This window comes from Mus caroli, unplaced genomic scaffold (genome assembly GCF_978045245.1).
Source record: "Mus caroli unplaced genomic scaffold, Mus_caroli_1 scaffold_11, whole genome shotgun sequence".
Classification (NCBI taxonomy): Eukaryota; Metazoa; Chordata; class Mammalia; order Rodentia; family Muridae; genus Mus; species Mus caroli.
In genome coordinates this window covers 46,121,547-46,139,619 of record NW_028227266.1, presented here as the reverse complement: position 1 = coordinate 46,139,619, position 18,073 = coordinate 46,121,547, and the positions used below count along the sequence as shown (strand labels likewise).

General features: G+C 43.9%; 1 protein-coding gene across 3 annotated transcripts in view; it reads right to left on the bottom strand.

Moving 5' to 3' along the window:
- The window catches only part of Nxpe4 (neurexophilin and PC-esterase domain family member 4), a 250,204-nt gene that overhangs the window by 163,460 nt on the left and 68,671 nt on the right, over positions 1-18,073 (bottom strand). For all 3 annotated transcript variants that reach the window (XM_085844614.1, XM_029481189.2, XM_085844615.1), the window contains exon 2: positions 10,951-11,022. The gene's annotated coding sequence lies outside the window, so the exon portion shown is untranslated. The remainder of the gene's footprint in view (positions 1-10,950; positions 11,023-18,073) is intronic.

Below are 18,073 nucleotides of genomic sequence, written 5' to 3'. Positions count from 1 at the left end.
CTCCCAAGGTCATGTGGGCAAGCTGGGAGAGGCATCCTCATTCTTCACCATCTTTGATTCTTAAGTGAGCCTCCCCAGTGGGCACCGAGACTGCAGCTCCCTCCTGCTTGATTCAGGATGGGGAGCCTCACACTTGCTTTGGCAGGAGATTGCTTGGTAAGAAAATAACAGAGCTGATAATGCCAGCAAAGTCATGACACCGGGGACCTCTTGCAGTTTTAAGATCCAATCAACTTTAAAATATTACGGACTAAGACGGATTTGAGCAAATAACTGATCCCTGTGTATTTACTGAGAGCACAGGCACCCTGCTGAAATATTAATCTGGGGTGGGAAGGAGGGGAGAAGAGGGACTGGGCACAATGGACTGCCCGGGGGTTTTTATAAGACTCCTCTGACTAAGTTTAGAAAAATACAGCTATGATGCTACTACATATATATATGTGTGTGTGTGTATATATATAATTATTACATATGTATAATCTATCTAGTATCATCTATCTATCTATCTATCTATCTATCTATCTATCTACTTATCTATCATCTATTTATCTATCATCTGTTTATCTATCTGTCTGCCTGTCTATCTATGTATCATCTATCTACCATCTATCACTTATTGTTTATCTTATTATTCATTTATCTATTTACTTACTACCTGTTGTCTATCTATAATTTATCTTTCTATCATCTATTTATATATTATCTACCTTCTTTAACATCCCTTGTCTATTGTCTATCTATTTTAATCCTGTGCCTCATACGGTTTCAAGGATTGGCCAGGCATGGCGGCACATGACTATAATCTAAACACTTAGGCTGAGACAGAGGGATTATGAGTTTGAGATTAGTTAGATCTATATAGCAAGACACTGAATTTTTTAAAAAGAGTAAAAAAGAAAGTTCCAAGAGTCGCATAAATAGAAGAAATGGACAAAGAGACCTGAGTCCTAGCTCAGATCTCTCCCCAGTTCAGCCTCTAACTCAGTCATTATTATTACTCACTATGCTTCAGTTGCTTGGCACCGTTCATCCTGGCGCCCCCTCCCATTCTTTCCCACCCTCCACTGCCTCCCCATCAGTGGCTTTCCTGGCTCTTCCTAGAGGCTCTTCCATCTCTGCTCAGGAAGAGTGTCTTCACCACAAGATATTCTGAGTGAGAAGCCAGGCTCTCACATAACAGGCAGGAACAAGGAGGTGGGGGGGGGGGTGAGATGAGGAGAGGACAGAAGCTGAGAACAATATTGAACGCTTCAGCCAGCACACATGTCTGACACAGCAACATCAACCCCCTGCCTCCCCTGCCCATAGAAGCATCAATAACATCAATACAACAGCTGCCCCCACTTGGGCCTTTGCAGTGCTGCCACAAGAAGGACAAAGAACAGCCTCTTTCTGTCAGAGCAGAGCTCGCTGCTTGTACGTGATGAGAGAAGAGAGGGAGGAACCAGTCCTACAGAAGCTTGAAAAACACTGGTCAAGGAAAGGCAGGGCCACTACCACAAGCCAAATCCAAGAGTACTCTGGACTGCTGTAGACCCTGCCGCTGAGCCTAGGACCAGCTCTGAAGGGAAGCCCCCTGACAGAATAGCTCCTGCTCACCTTCCTGGTAGGCAGGACCACAGCATGCCTCAACTGGAAGCCCTGACTTCTTTTGATATTCCTCTATGAGATTACAGTCATGCTCCACAGACTGACGTTTTGGTCAATGGGACACTGTTACTTATGCAGAGTATGTATCACGTAGTAGCCATGGTGACGGCTCAGTTTGAGGGAGCACATTCTACTCTTCTCACAACCAAGAAACCCCCCAATGGAGTAATTCTCAGAAACACATCCCCAGTGATAGGTGACATTACTACCACTGTGCTTGACCCACAAGTTCCCTTTTGTTTTGAAGACATGGCTCAGAGATCCTGAAAGTCACACTATGCTGCTCACACAGCTTTCTGACTGCTGTTCCTTCTGTCCAGAAGGCTTGGCTTGGTGAACAGTGTCTCTGACATCTGCTGGCTCATTCCCAAGGCCACTCCTGAGTCAAACATGGCCTTGCTTTCTTTGAATCATATTCATTACTCCTTCATGGTGTGTCATTGCATCGTATACAACCACTTGTTCCACTATTTATGACAATGAATGAGAAATTCTCTTTTCTACCTCTACCTAGGTTTGTCCACTCCTGCCAATAGGGACCTTCTGTTTTCTATCCTCCATGTTCTGTAGTTTGTGCTTAACAAGCAATTGATGTTCTAAACATACTAGACATATAGAGCAAAGCCTTATACCTCCCCTCAGTCATTGCCAGTAAACAATGCTTCCTTCTAAGCTAAATCAATTAATCTGTCAATCGATGCTGGGTCAATGAACAAAATATTAACTCAACAAGAGAGAAAATTCAAACAGTCTTGTACATTTTTGTGACTTCGGTTCAGGACAATAAGTCATGAGTTTAAATATGGCTAATTCTTTAGGTTTTAAATTTTCTTTAAAAGTAAGTGGCATAATACATATATTAATTAGCTTGAGTTAGCCCATTCCACAAAATCTACACATTCATCAACACAGCATGTTATATTCCAAAAGATATAGTTTTATCAACTAAAACATAGAGCACACACATAATATTGGCATTGACCATAAGAAATCATCAATAATCAACTGCTTTAGAGTTACAAAAATGGCAATATTGTAAAGTTCTACAAAGTGGTCCTTCCATATGGTTCTGCTCAATTTGTCACATAGCTATTGCCCTTAAGAGGAAAGGGGTAAGAGGAGCATAGCGCCCATTGAGCATCCTCTGTGTGCTTGCTGGGAGCTTTATCAACATCACCGCCTCCATTTACTCCTGATTCAGAAGAACAGACTAAAGATGAGAGAAACAAAACAAAATATTAGTATGGTGGTGTGGTGGTATGTTAGTGTGATGGTGTGGTGGGGTGGGGTGTTAATGTGGGTGGTGTGCCAGTGTCGTGTTGTGCTGTGTTGTAATGGGATGAATGAAGAATACTGGCTAGCTGATGAGGGATTCTTGGGGTCACGTGTCCCCCTCCTTTTCCTATGCTTTTCCCCATCATTTCGTAGCTCTTCATGCTGCAACCTTGTTACTAACTTACTACTGGTCTGTTCCCATTTACCACCCTACCTAAGTTTCTCAAGTGCAGAGGCCGCACCTTCTCACTGTGCCTCACTGTATCCGTCTGCGCAGACTGACACCTGGCTCAAGGTTGTGCTCAAATGTTTGCTGAGGAAAGCGCTTAGAGATAACTGGGAAGAATTCCAGCAGCTACTCAGAAGATTCCTCACATTCTGCTGGGAGAGGCTCACAGCCCTCTTTAGGGGACTTAAGCCCTCAGCAGGACTCAGGAACAGAGGACCTGAAAGCTCTGCGCCAAAGAGAAAGGAGGGTGTGATTCAAGAGGGATTACAATAGCCGAGTCCTGGTCAATTTCTTTTGCATTTCCTGTGTTTCTTTTGGTCAGCATGCTCTGATGTCATTCTACCTCACCCAGTTGATACTCTGATGTCATTCTACCTCACACAGTTGATGCTCTGATGTCATTCTACCTCACACAGTTGATGCTCTGATGTCATTCTACCTCACCCAGTTGATGCTCTGATGTCATTCTACCTCACACAGTTGATGCTCTGATGTCATTCTACCTCACACAGTTGATGCTCTGATGTCATTCTACCTCACCCAGTTGGCTCCCTTTCCACAGGAAGATACATGGAACGTTCTTTGAGAGCTACCATTTCCTGAGCACTCTGAATGGGTATCAACACCCTTTTTACATATCCTTTTTCCAAGTTGAGAAGCTGAAATTCTACAAGTCCTTTATTCTAAAACTCATCCTGTTTTCTTTAAAGCTTTACTTTTTTAATTTTATTTTTTAAAAGATTTATTTATTTATTTATTTATTTATTTATTTTATGTATATGAGTACACTGTTGCTCTCTTCAGACACACCAGGAGAGGGTGACAGATCCCATTAGAGATGGTTGTGAGCCACCATGTGGTTGCTGGGAATTGAATTCTGGGAGAGCAACCCATGCTCTTAACCACCGAGCCATTTCTCCAGCTCCTAATGATTTATATGCAATTGTGTGTCTGTGTGTCTGTGTGGGATATGCATACATGAGGGCAGGTGCAGATGTTGTGAGCCACTGTCTGAGTGTTGGGAACTGAACCCAGGTCCTCTACAAGTACACACTCTTAACCATGGAGCCATTTCTCCAGCCCTAATCCTATTTTTTACTGAATAGGGTTTCATTGCTGTGAATAGATACCATGACCAGGGCAACTTTTAAAAAGGACTATATTTCATTGGGGCTGGCTTACAATTTCAGAGGTTCAGTCTATTATCATCATGGAGGGAGGCACGGAAGCATGTAGGCAGACAAGGTGCTGGAGGGGGAGAGAGTTCTACATCTTGATCTAAAAGCACCAGGAAGGAGCTCTCTCGACTGCCCTGGGCAGAGCTTAAGCATAGGACCTTAAAGCCTACTCCCTCGGTGACACATTTCCTCTAACACGGCCACACCTACTCCAACCAAGCCACACCTCCTAACAGTGCCACTTGCCATGGGCCAAGCATATTCAAGCCACCACAATTAGCAATATAAACCCAGATGGTGGCTTTAGTTTCCTGGAGTGTGTGGAAGTGAATCTAGAGTCTCTGGTGGCCCCATGCAGCATCAGAAACACAGTGCACATGGGAGTCTTCTCCAGTGATATCCTGCTCTGCAACCCCTGGGACAGCTATAGGCTTACTGGCCCCTCACCCACCAAACCCCGTAGCAGGCAGTTCTCAGAACCCTTTTCATTCATCGTCTTCTAGGAGGAATTAGTTGATTGGGGTTGATTTATGAGGATAATCAGGAACCTTTTGCCAAAAGAACCCTAAGTCTTAGTGTTTGTCCCCTTCGCATCTTGGAAGAGCCCCCACTGAACCTAGAGATCCGACTCCTCATAGACTTTAGCACATGCCCTCCTGACCCCTTGCCCTGAATGTTTTTTTTTTTCTTTCTGATCTTTAAGGAGGCGTATCTCCAAAGGGAAGGCAGAGTTTCACAAGGAGGAGATGGAGGTGGCAGAGAGAACCAACCCTGAATATGCTAAGAGCTCTCTTCTACACTTTGATTGACAGTGAAGACACATCTTGTCAAATTACCGCTTCAGTCAAACACAGCTAACCCTCCCCAGCACTGACAACAGAATGATTTCAATTTTAAGAAGGGTAAAAGAAGCCGTGAATTAAACCTTGGGCTATTAACAGGGTTCCCATTTCACCGAGTGAAGACAGGTTCCCATATATCCTTAGGTAGTCTTCCAAATATTTTGCAATTTGAAGCTGTGGTGAGAGAAAGGTCCAGGGTCGGTGATTGCGAATGCCCAACCTGTGTTTCCAGCTGAAAAGAGACTTCTCAGGGGATGCTGCCTTGAGCCACTGGGGGCCACCCAAGAACTGTGGAATGCCAATAAAACTCAGAGATATGGTGCCCTCCTCTTCAGCTCATGTCTACCTTCTGAACGGGCACTATACCTCTCCAGCATCCTACATCCCACCATACTCTGCCGGGTAGATAGTTATCCAGACAGAGTGACAGGCTGTGTCCCTCCAAGATAGTGTTGAAATAGGATGGACAGGTTCATGGTCAGATCTTGAGGAGCGGTCATCCGATTTATCAAAGCTAGTATGGAGGAGAATGGATAAGGATGAATGGAAGGTGAACTGAGCTCCGTGTGAAGAGCAGGGTGAAAGGAGGGAGGAGAAATTCATGCTCCATATGAACTTGGGAAAAGCGAAGGTGCACTCTCTGCTCAGCAGCTCCACCTGCAGGAAGAGCATTGGATTGCAATGGCCTTTTGAAAGGAGTCACACCCGCACCCCGTACCCACCCATGTCTTTAAAGAGACTCTTCTAAGGGGCTCTATATATGGGCCTTACCAGCTTAGATTCTGCCCCCTTATTTTCTCCTGTCTTCGTGTTTTTGACTCAGTATCTATATTTTCTGATTTCTTCCCTGTATAAATCTTTTAATAACTTTTAGGCAAAAAAAAAAAAAAAAAAAAAAAAAAAAAAAAAAAAAAAAAACTAGCACTCCATGATCCAGAGGTATCCCAGTTATACTTTTCTTACTCCCACAGTGGGTCTAAGAGAATCAGTGCTCTTCATAGGAGAAGCATCAGCCTTCTCCGAATGGTAGTCCATCTCTAGAAATCCAAGGTCACCAGGAAGTACTTGTCATATTCTTGTAGACATTTGGGTTTGGGAGAGCGGTCAAGATTACTGAATTTGATGCCTCTCCCACTCAGATCCAGTTATATCAATGATTACCAAATAAGACAATTACCATCAATTCCTCCTGCTCTGCCTCCCACACGTGCCATCTTAATAGCTCCTGATGCCCAGTTCTGTGAGGTACACACTATTGCCTTCACCGTATAGTTTAGGAAACAAGTCCACTTGCTTCACCCAGACTCCACACTACGCTCTTTCTACAGGCCTTCAAGCTTCTATGTGGATGTCAGCCATAACTAGGAGGTCATGAGCTGTGGGACAACCTGCTGACCTTTGGAGTCCTGGCTTTCAGAAAGAAGTTCATGAGGCTGAACTGGGAGACCTCTTCTCATTTTTACCCACTGTGCGGGATTCCACTTTAGCAACTCAGTTCAAGCTTTAATTCCATCTCCAAACTTTCTCTTGAAATTTGCAAAACATCTCCAACTTCAGCTTTCCCTCATTTGGCTGCTTTTGACAATCCCTAATTACTACAGTGTGCCTTCCGTTATTGTAGCTTTGCCACGGCCTCAAAATTGTGAGTTCGAATTACATTGTGTTTTGTGAATTCCTATAGTTTTGTTCTCCTTCACGATAAACTTCATTAGCTAATCAAATGACTTACAAGACAAGGTCCTTGCTCACAAGGGAAAATTATTCATCTTTCTCAGATGACAACCTGCAAGGTAATTCACTCGGCGCACTGTTTATCGTATGGAACTGACTGTAGATATGATAGAAAATCCAGTTAAAAGGAGCAGAGTTGTCAGGAGCCATCAGGGAAGGCTTTGGGAAGGCTCAGTGCTTAACCTGGGCTTTGGCAGTGGGAAGCCCTGGGAACTGCAGAACAGAGGGATCTGAATGGCAAACTGCAGGGATAAATCACAGGTGTGTGTGGAAAGCAAAGAGCAGATTGGATCTGCACAACGACCTGGTCCATGAGGAGGAGGAAGTGAAAGACGGGGATGAGGGTGGGGGCAGGGAAATCTTGAATATCGAGTTGAAGGATTCATGCGCGTGATCCTGGAATCAGTGAGAGAGACCTAGGTTGTTTTAAGGGCATTTCCTCCAGTCTAGCCTTTCATAGATCTCCACTTTGCAGGCCTGTTTCTCTGGAGGGTATCTATGCTAATTTCTATCACCATTCCAAGTTCCTCCTAGCTGGCTTTTTCTGCTTTTTCTGTTTCTGTTGATCTCAATCCTAGCCTCTTTCTTTATTTTGCCCAAATCCCACTTTTTAGCGCTGAGACTCTACAGTGAGCCTCTTCCTTCCCTGTCTGGATCACGCTCTCACACACCTGCCTGCCTCCTGTCTCAGCTGCTTCCCGTGCTCCGTACACACACCTGCCAGACACAGCCGCCCAAATAAGCGAGCTCTTTCTGTTCAGTCTCCCTCCCATTTGTTCACATTGTCTGTGGAAAGGATCCCCGTGTTCTCCTTTCTAGCCATCCCTTCCACGAAAGTCAAGCTGTCTGTATCGGCTGGTTTTGTGTGTCAACTTGACACAGGCTGGAGTTATCACAGAGAAAGGAGCTTCAGTTGGGGAAATGCCTCCATGAGATCCAACTGTAAGGCATTTTCTCAATTAGTGATCAAGGGGGAAAGGCCCCTTGTGGGTGGGACCATCTCTGGCCTGGTAGTCTTGGGTTCTATAAGAGAGCAGGCTGAGCAAGCCAGGGGAGGCAAGCCAGTAAGGAACATGCCTCCATGGCCTCTGCATCAACTCCTGCTCCCTGACCTGTCTGAGTTCCAGTCCTGACCTCCTTTGGTGATGAACAGCAGCATGGAAGTGTAAGCCGAATAAACCCTTTCCTCCCCAACTTGCTTCTTGGTCATGATGTTTGTGCAGGAATAGAAACCCTAACTAAGACACTGTTACATTGTTGGTTCTTTCCCCTTGCGTTTAGCATTTCTTCTATGTGGGGTCCCTAGCTCCCAGGACTTTTCCTAGCAAGAATATCCTTCAAAAGTCTCTGGGGACACTTTCTTGGTCTACCCAAGCTGAATGAGGTGGATCTTCTCCTTCTAGATACTCTTGGGCCATTTCACAAGCATCTCATATACACCCTGTATAGATAGGCAAATACCACATTGTTTAAAAAAGCAAGAGAAACCAAAGGAGTGATCTTATCCTTACTGGTAAACTACCAAGGACTCCAGAGTGGAAGCTGGAGACAAAGGCTTGAAAGTAGGAGCTAAATGAAATGTAGATGTCTGGCTTCGGGAACTACAGAAAGAGGCTGGCGAAGAGATGAAGTTGGCTCTGTCGGTATCGCCCCACTGCAGGGATGGGGCTGGTCTCCCAATGTCCTCACTGCTCTACACAGAACTCCCACATATGGAGAAGCCTCCAACTAGGGACTCTCTACCATTTGTCCCCCCACCCCCCAGGTCCTCTGACTTCTTAATTGATATAGCTAATGTCTTCCTTGAGGCAGGGGGACGTATAGATCGACCATTAAAAGTTCCAAAGAGTAATTCTCTAGCTATGAACCCTGACAACCCAGGAATTGAATACGAGTACACAAGAACCAGCCATCCTCCTGACTCAGAGAAGTGAGGGAGGGAAAAGTACAGCGGGGAGCCGGCAGCATACATAACAAGACAGTGCCTCACAACAATTTCCAGAATTCGGTAGCTGATAATAATTGCTCATTTAAGTGCCCTGAAGCTTTAATTCGGTAAGTCTGTAATCAATGGCAATTTTTGCCTGGAGGTAGCAGAAGGCTGAGTGACAGGTAAAAGTAGCGAGCTCCAGTGTGTTACCCATCCTAGTAGTTGAAAGAATGAACAGAAAGCCTTACATGTTTGCAAAGGGGAAAAAGAAGGAGGAGGAGGAAGAGGAGGAGGAGGAGTCGGCTGAGTCAAGGCTTTGCAGTGAATATAGGGAAGAGGTTCTAGAAACTTTAAAGGTGGGTTTTGGTGGTCAGTGGAGATGGCTATTCTCCCACTGGATCCATCTTCCAAGTCTTCAGCTGGTTCCTAAACCACCTGCCTAAAGCTCTACTCAAAGAGGATCCTTTTCAGGGCTATGGAGTTCAAGTTTTCTCCAAGAATCCAAGCCCAGGAGCAATCACTTCCATATAACTGCATTTGCTGTTCGCATGTAATTGTTAGTATCTCCTACCTTACTGGCGCCGGACTCTGAATGTCTTCTAGATTCAGAAGACAGCTGGCTTTCTACTTTGAGTTAATTCTTTACATCCATGTCTTCCTACCTCTTCAACTCTGTCTATCTGTCTGTCTCAGCTTTTGGAGGCCCATGATGCCTTGTAAAACCCTTTAGGGATTCCCATTCTGCCAATTGGCAGTCAATGTAGTCCTTAGCAAAACCAGTCTTTTCGAGTTAGATGTTTTACCGCTTGCCACCATGTACCTTTGCCTGTCTTTGACCCCACTTTGGATATGATAGTGAGTAAGCATCTCAGAATCCACTCAATGAGCTGAGTACCCAGCCCAGGCCGATCCTCACCAATGGCCGTTCGAGAGGCCTATTGCCATATCTTCTGCCTGTCACAGCTTCCTGGCAGGCAGAAGAGAAAGTTGCTTCCATGGAATAATTTGGAAGGTTCCATTCTCGTTTTCAAATGGTTTTCTCATAGCTTTGTGCTCTGCCTGGCACCCACCAGTCAAAGGTGGCGATGCAGAACACAAAACATAGGATTTGGATTCAAAAGATCCATTTGATTCTTGGCTCCTCCTTTTCTGATTTTGTGACCCTGGCCAGCTCAGCTGGCTTTCTGGGCTTTGATGTCTTGTAGAAAACCCCAGGGGAAGTAGTTGTAATGTTCTGTAGCCATCAGTGTAGCCATAGTCTACAGCAGTTAATGACACACTTCAAACAACCAGCGGAGGCAAGTCTGAAGGTTCCTCACAAATACAAATGATAATATTTGAAGATATGGAGATGCTGATTACCTCGATTTGATCATTACATCTTCTGTATACGTGTTGAATTATAATACCATGACCCACGAATAAGTACAGATATTGTCAATTAAAAATAACATGAAAGGCTTTTTGGAAACCCCAAAGCTATGTTCACACGCTCATTTTTGTTGGTCTTCATTAATTCAGTCCTGGGAGACTTTTACCTTCCAGAACCAAGTATTAATTTTAAATTCTCAAAGGAGGGGTAAAATTTTATGCATATAAGCTAACACCTTGCAGCTTAGAATCAGAAAACAAGTATTGGAGAAAGATCTGAAGTGATCGTCTTGGGGAAATTCAGAAGCTACCGCCGTGGTCAACCTTTTCCTCTGAGAGGAAAGCAAACGTCTCTTATGATTCCTTTCTGTGTCCAATATCTGACAACATTAAACCCAAGACACAATGATCTGCCCTCTTCCAGATAACTTCTGTTGGCTTACTTATAGAGCAAGACTAAACCGCAGCCATAGTGAACTACTCATTTGTATATGACTCCTGTTGGCTTTTTTGTACCGCAGGTAACCTATAAGAACCCTAATTTGTGCCAGGCTTTCTTCTGCTCACTTAGGAACCCATATTTCTCTCCTCGGGGAGCAAACCATCTACCACGTGAGACATACAGGTGATGCATCCGTTCTGACATGGTTGCCCAAGTGCTCAGGTGAGCCAAGGGTCATGTGATACAGGACTTATTAGAGACTGCTTAATCCAGACAAACAAAGTGAGATAAAGACTTACCAGGGGAAGGCTCTCTTAAGCATCAGGCAGGTAAGAGGTGGGGAAAGATGAAGTCCATGCCAACTGAGTGGTCTAGAGAGAATATAGAGGGATGGGAATAGAATTAATCCGAGAAACTAAGAATGAACTGGTGCGGACTAAGCAGAGTGTGCGATGGGAAGTTGGAGAGGTGAATAGAATATGTTAACAGGCTCCCTGTCACATGACGACCTTTAGGCAGGAAGCAGCAGGTCACAGAAAGGTTTTCTGTAGGAGACTGGCATTCACTACTGCATGACTCACAGTGGATTAGCATAACTCTTGATTTGACTGATCTCCCTGCCCACTCACTAGGCTGCGAGCTCCAAGAGAGCTGGAGAATGTCCTATTAATCACTGGATCCCCAAGTGCCTGGCTTATAGTAGGCACTATATTAGTGTCAATGGAAATGAACAAAACTTATTGTCCCTTCTTCTGTCCCTTCTGCCATGGCTCATGGGATAAACTGGCATGAAACTGAGAAGGTGAAGTCACAGTTTAGTGGAAGCTGGGACGGGTCTCTCTCTGCCCACTTTAGCTGGTGGCACGCTTCAATCCTTACTCCTTCTGGGTCCTCAGGAAAGAAAAGTGGTCTTAGGCTTCTCAAGAAGATTCTGAAAGAATGGTTCGTAAGGTATCTCCCGTTGAGTCTTGATGTCCCCAGTTAGCTCCCAGCAGGCATTGTTTCATACCCCCCCACCCCCGTCTGTATGTCTGTATTCAAGATGCACAGGTCTCACCAGCCTGGGTACCACTTTCGCCATGCTGGCACTCCCTCTTGACACACTTGTCTAAACAGATGCATGCTGGGAGACACTATCTATTATGCATCCTCTCATATCCCATATGAGATGAGATGAGCACATGATAGGCTTCCCAGTGAGCTCGAGGTGGAGAAAAGATTTCCTTCTAGAAATGTGATGGGTTAGTGCCTTGAACTTTATTATGGATAATACTGATTCAAAGCTTTCAGAGCCAAACAACCAGATCTCATTGCAAGTTCTAACATGTCAGAACTGGACAGGCCACTTACGATGAGTGCTTACTGGCTGGATACACTCTTAAGTAACTAGAAAATCGATATCTCATCCACTGACACAGAAACTATGGTTAAACTGAGGCACTATCAAAGCTGTATAATTGACATCAGGCAGAAATTAGGTTGAGATTTTCCTCTTAAAGTCTTGTTCCTGCATGTGCCAGACCTCTTGCTTTTATTCTAAGAGAGAACGCTGTTTGAGATGCATTCCTATTTAATAAGATACAATCTAATTACAAATCTATGCAGCAAGACTTTGTCCTCCAAGAGCTTTAGTGACTGGCCGTGACTTATAAAACCCTAAAGTCAGGGTTATAAAATCATTACTGTCAGGGGACAATGGCCTAATACCAACCATCATCCTGAGGGAACTCTGACTGACTTTTAACGATCTTGTCATGTAACTTTCACCTCTTCTGTAGATTTAGGGCTCTTGCTTTTCCAGTCCCTCATGGCTTGCCATAGTTTACGCCCTACATCTCTTACTTGGCCCTCCAGCCTGTCTCTACCTCTGCATGTTTCTTTGTGTTACCCGGTCCCTTTGTAACATTTTGTTCCATCCCTTGATCTTCCTGCTTCTCCTTTATTCATCTCTGTATATCTGTACCTTCCATGTGTGTTCCCACCTCCAGGCTGCCCCTCCCTCCAAGGTGGATAGCCATGAAAGATGCCCGGCATGGCTTCTCCACACTGGTGTGTTGCTAACGCAGACTCCTTGCCGTTCTCAGTAGAAATAGCTTTTGCCTTTTGTTGCCAAATCGAAATCTTCTCAGCAGTAAAAATGTGGCTTGTGAAAGCAAGTACCTTGTAATTAAATAAATGGGTAATTTCAGTGTTTTTTTATTTCTAGTTTTCTTTCTGAGGATTTTCTTAGTAACAGGAAGGAATAGATAGTCGTGTTTTACTTCCCACTGATGAAGAAGATAAAATAAGTCATTCTGTATTTAGGTTTTATTTGACTATTTGTGATAATTAATAAGAAGGGAACATCTGTCCTAGTGATGGAGAAGAAGAGAAGGCATGGAGGGGGGAGGAAACCTGGCTGCATCAGTAAAGACTGCTGGGAAAAGATACATTTGGCAAAAATACTGGCTTAGTTATAATTTGGAAAAGAGTTAAAGAAAAAAAAAAGGGTTTCATCAAACACATGAGAGAAGAGCACGGTTTTTAGGAGACAGGCTCATAGATGAACGAGGTGATGATGAAACATGACAAATATAAATGGATGGATACTTTGAAGGATGGTGGAGCCAAGAAGATGACAAACATGGAGTCTTGATGAAGCCACGTCCCATAATGGTGCTCAGTGGGTGGGAAGGAAGTTAGCCAATGTGAATTGTGACTGCTTCCAACCATTCTTCCAGACCCAAGGTAGCAGAGGCTGTGCTCAAGCAAACAATATATACGAAGGGACTTTGATATGAGCACAGAGTCTCAGAGTTAGAGCATCAGGAGGGCAGAGGACCTTGGGTACTGGCCCAGAGTGTATCTCATTGCAAACAGTTGACAGTATCCATCTCACCCCCCTCCTTGCTTTGTTCTATCTCCCAGTCTGACTCACTTTCTCATTCTCTCACAAAATGAAGGCAGCAAGAGAGCATCTCTGTGCCTACTGGATGCTTAGATGCAATGCACTCCCCAGTGCTTGTAGATTAGTCCTACACAGAGGAGCCATGGTTCTCCCTTTGCAGTACAGAGAACAAATAAGATGTTTACCCAGAAAGTCATGGTCTCTTTACATGGATTGATGTTTGTCCTTTGGAACAAGATATCAAGTAACCTAAAAAATAAAATTAACCCTCATAAGCCCAGGATGCAAACTTTTTCACTCAAAACTTCCATAAAGTTTCAATATCACAATGAAATGCCAGGTCGATATTTGAACTCCGGTAAAGCTGCACCATATTAAAATGTGACTCCATAATGAACTTCAGAATTGTGACAGTGACAGCCTCTCATTAGTCAAACCATTTGCTCACATGACTTCCTTAGGTCTCCCCATAAAGGGCTTTCTTTGGCATATTTTATGATGTTGTTTAGAGTAGCGAATTTTCTATCTACTAAAATGTCTTTTTTAAAACCTCAAGCATAATATAAAGGTGACTTTGTTAAACCTTTACCTTCTGTACTTTTAAAAACCACGTTTCTTGTATAGAAGTAATACGATGAATATTGACATACAGATCAGAACTCTCAAGTTCAAGTCCGTGGCCACCAGTGTCACTTGGTGTGCACTCTTGAATAAGGTATACAATTTCTCGGGGCCTCAGTTTCCAATCCACGCACCTCACAGCATTTCAGTGAAGATTCAATTTGACTAATGCAGACTCCATTGTCAGGGCTAAGCAATTACTCAGCATATCATAAGAAACACAGTGTCCGCTGTTCCTGCCACGCTGCTGTGGCATTTGATGCAGGCTCTGTAACATAATCACTTATCCAAGTATGAAAATTATCATTGATCTTTACATAGAATTATGAGGAATAATCTCTTGGGATCTCTTTTATTGGCAAGGGAGAGGAACCCAACTAAAGAGCTTTCATTCAGTTAGCAAACACATATTGAATGTTTCTGTCAGAAACTTTCAGTGCATGTATGTGTCTATGTGTCACTGTGTGTCTGTGTGTGTCTGTGTGTATCTCTGTGTGTGCATGTGTATGTGTCATGTCAGTGTGGATGTGGTATATGTGTATGTCTGTGTGTTTATTTCTCTGTGTGTCTGTGTGTGTGTCTGTGCTGTGTGTGTCTATCATTGTGTATTGGTGTGTATCTGTGTGTCACTGTGTGTGTGTGTCTGTGGTTATATGTATGTCTGTGGTATGTGTCTGTGTCTATGTGTGTCTGTGTGTCCACGTATGTCTGTGTGTCTGTGATGTGTCTGTCTGTGATGTGGTGTGTGTGTGTGTGTGTGTGTGTGTGTGTGTGTATGTGTGTGTGTGTGTGCGTGCCCATGTATGCACTGAGGTGATGGTACTGAGAAGGCTTAGTGCATAGTTTAGGGTGCTACATTCTTATACAGAGAGATAGAAAAATAAAGGGTGATAAAAAGAAAATACCAGATTGTGATAAGAAATTAAACAACATACTGTACAGAATGTTGCTAAGGCATCAGCGATAACTTGGATCTGTAGGACAGAGCAGGCTGTTCTGAGGCCTTCAGATGATGAAAGGGAAGCAGCCATGCAAGCTCTCTGGGCAGATGAGCAAACGTAGAGCCCCAGGCAGAGAACAAGCCTGACAGGTCTGAGGGAAGAAGACTTAATTAAGGGAGACGAGCTGGCAAGGTGGACAGGAGCCAGATCATGAAGTCTTATGGACCATGATGAGAAAGTCTGGATTTGATTAATTATTGGGGAAGCAATTGTGAGAAATTAAGCACAAGAATGACACTCTCTCACTCAGATTCTAAAAATGTGTCATGCAAAGATGGGGAATATACTTCAGGAGGTTAGAGATATTAGCAGGAAAGTAGTTAGAAGGCTGTTGTGGTTGACCAGATGGAGAAAGTGAAGATGGAGAGAAGAAGCCTATTATTGGGGTGGAAGCAGCAGGATTTGAGAGATGGATAAGATATCCAGAATGCAACATTGGGAGGTTTCAGGGGACTTTGGTTTCTGGTAAATATGTCAGAAATGGTGGCATGTGCCTTTATTCCCAGCACTCAGGAAGCAGAACAGGATGCTCTTTGTAAGTTCTAGGCCAACCACTGCTACATAGTAAGATCCTGTCTTAAAAAAAAAGAAAGGAAGAAAAAGAAAGAATAAAAGAAAGAAAAGAACAGAACTTAGTGGTCCCATTTGCTAATGCAAAGATGAGACAGACAATGAATGCAGGAGTCAACTAGGTTAGAGAGAAGTGTGATGGTTAATTTCAATTGTTTGCTTGATGGGGCTGTAAAATAAGAGATTAGTAAAGGATACTTCTGGACATGTCTGTGTACCCAGAGATGATCAAAATGAAAGACAGTAACTGATGGGGACAGGATCTCCCTAAATTTGGAAGCACTATCCAGTTGACTGGGACCCTAGTGGAACAGAAACAGAAAAAGGAGAGACACAAACCAGGGCATGCATGACCTGCTCTTCCTGAGCAAATGTGTCACTGCTGCTTATCCTCTTCCATGTGCTCATCTGTGTCTTCATCTGTGGACACCAGATTCCAGCTTCTTCAGTCTTCCAGCAGACACATCAGGACTTTTCAGGGAGCTTCCAGCCTTCAGCTTAAAACTGAAGCCACATCACTGGTCTCTTGGACCAATGAGCTACTGGGTCACTCTATGGCCCTCAAGCATGCAGATGGCCATTGCTGATCTACTTAGTCTCTAATCTAATAAACCCAGATATACATGTATATTCATTCTATTGGTTTTGTTCTCCCAAGACACCTAGTATAAGGGGTGGGTGTTATATTGCACATGCCTGATCAAAATACCTACTAGACAACTAGGAGGCATGGCTGAACAGGCAGTCAGATATATGGTATAGAAGTCAGGGCCAGAGCTTTAAATTTATGACCCACACAGAATAAATGGTATTTAAAGCTGCGGGACAAGATGAGATCACCAAGACAGGGAATGGATAAAGACAAGAAAATGGTTTGAGTCTGAACTTTGAGGATGCTAAGATTTAGAAGTCAATTAAAAGAAGACAATCTAATAAAAGAAAATTCATTAGGCCAATAAACAACCCGGTTTGGGAAAGAACGAGGCTGACCTCAGGCACAAAGGGACTCTAGGTCTACAGTGCTGTCAAGGCTCTACTTGTCTCTCTCCCACACTCCGGGTTCTTGCTCACTATCCTCATCAATCTTTTCAGACAACCTATTCTTATCTTTGGTCTCCATTTTAGAATTTTTTTGCTGTTTGAAGAAAACATAGCCACAGGCAGCTCTGAATTCCCTGTGAACAATGCAGGAAGAAATCAGTCTCCCTTCCACTTGAGCTTGAAATGTCCCAAGGAAGACTTCTAATTTGTCCTAACTTAGATCTTAGGACAATCTACAGAACCAATCCGAGGCTAAGAGAACAGTGTAAAGAAATTGATTAGCCAAGGTTGGTAATATGTGCCATAGAGAAATATAGATTAAACTCTTTTTCCACTAGTGGTTGCTGATGTAGTCACTAAGTTATACATCCTTTCAGTTTGGGTCTACTTTCTAATCATAAATGCACATGCCTGTCCATACCTGCAAGCATAGCATGGCATGGCAGATTTTTATCTTTTAAATGTAAAAATAATCTGCTCTTATGTAAATTTGAGATAGACATAAATCCTGTAGCTCAAACCTCACAAGAAACATACACGTTCACTCAGAGCACTGTTGTAAGGGTCCAACCCCATTCAGGTGACCCTTCTTCATGTTTAGTTATTCACTTAAGATCCAATTGCCTAAAGAAATGGCATTTGGGATTCAACATTGGACTTCAACTATGAGCAGGATACCAACATTTAAGCCATAGCATTTATAGCTGCAACACAAGAGGGCAGTCTCAAAGGAACTGATTCTCAAAGCTGTTCCAGCAACACCACCATTTCCATCTGCAATTTCTGAGACTCTAGAATGGGCATAGTCTAGTGTTTTATTCTTTCACAAGTTCCACACAAGAATCCACAGTGTCGAGACATCTTGGTTCCTGGACTCCACTAAGACTAGTCTGCACAGGTGAGACTGTGGACTACAGAAGCTAACAGCTTCTGGGACAGGCAGGAGCGACAGAGCTTCTGAGGCAGCCCCCTTTTCGCACTCCAGACATCCGGGCACCTTCCCTGCCAGAGGAGAGGTGTCCGCCCAGCCCGGGAGGGCTTTGCAGGAGCACCTGGGGGAGCCATCTTGGTTCCCGGACTCCACCGAGAATAGTCTGCACAGGTGAGAGTGTGGACTACAGAAGCTAACAGCTTCTGGGACAAGTCCTGTTTCGGGCCTTCATCTTCTGCCAGGAGGCAAGTCTGAAGCCAGATATCTGTGCACCTTCCCTGAAAGAGGAGAGCCTGCCTGCAGAGAGTGCACTGACCACTGAAACTCAGGAGAGAGCTAGTCTCCCAGGTCTGCTGGTAGAGAATAACAGA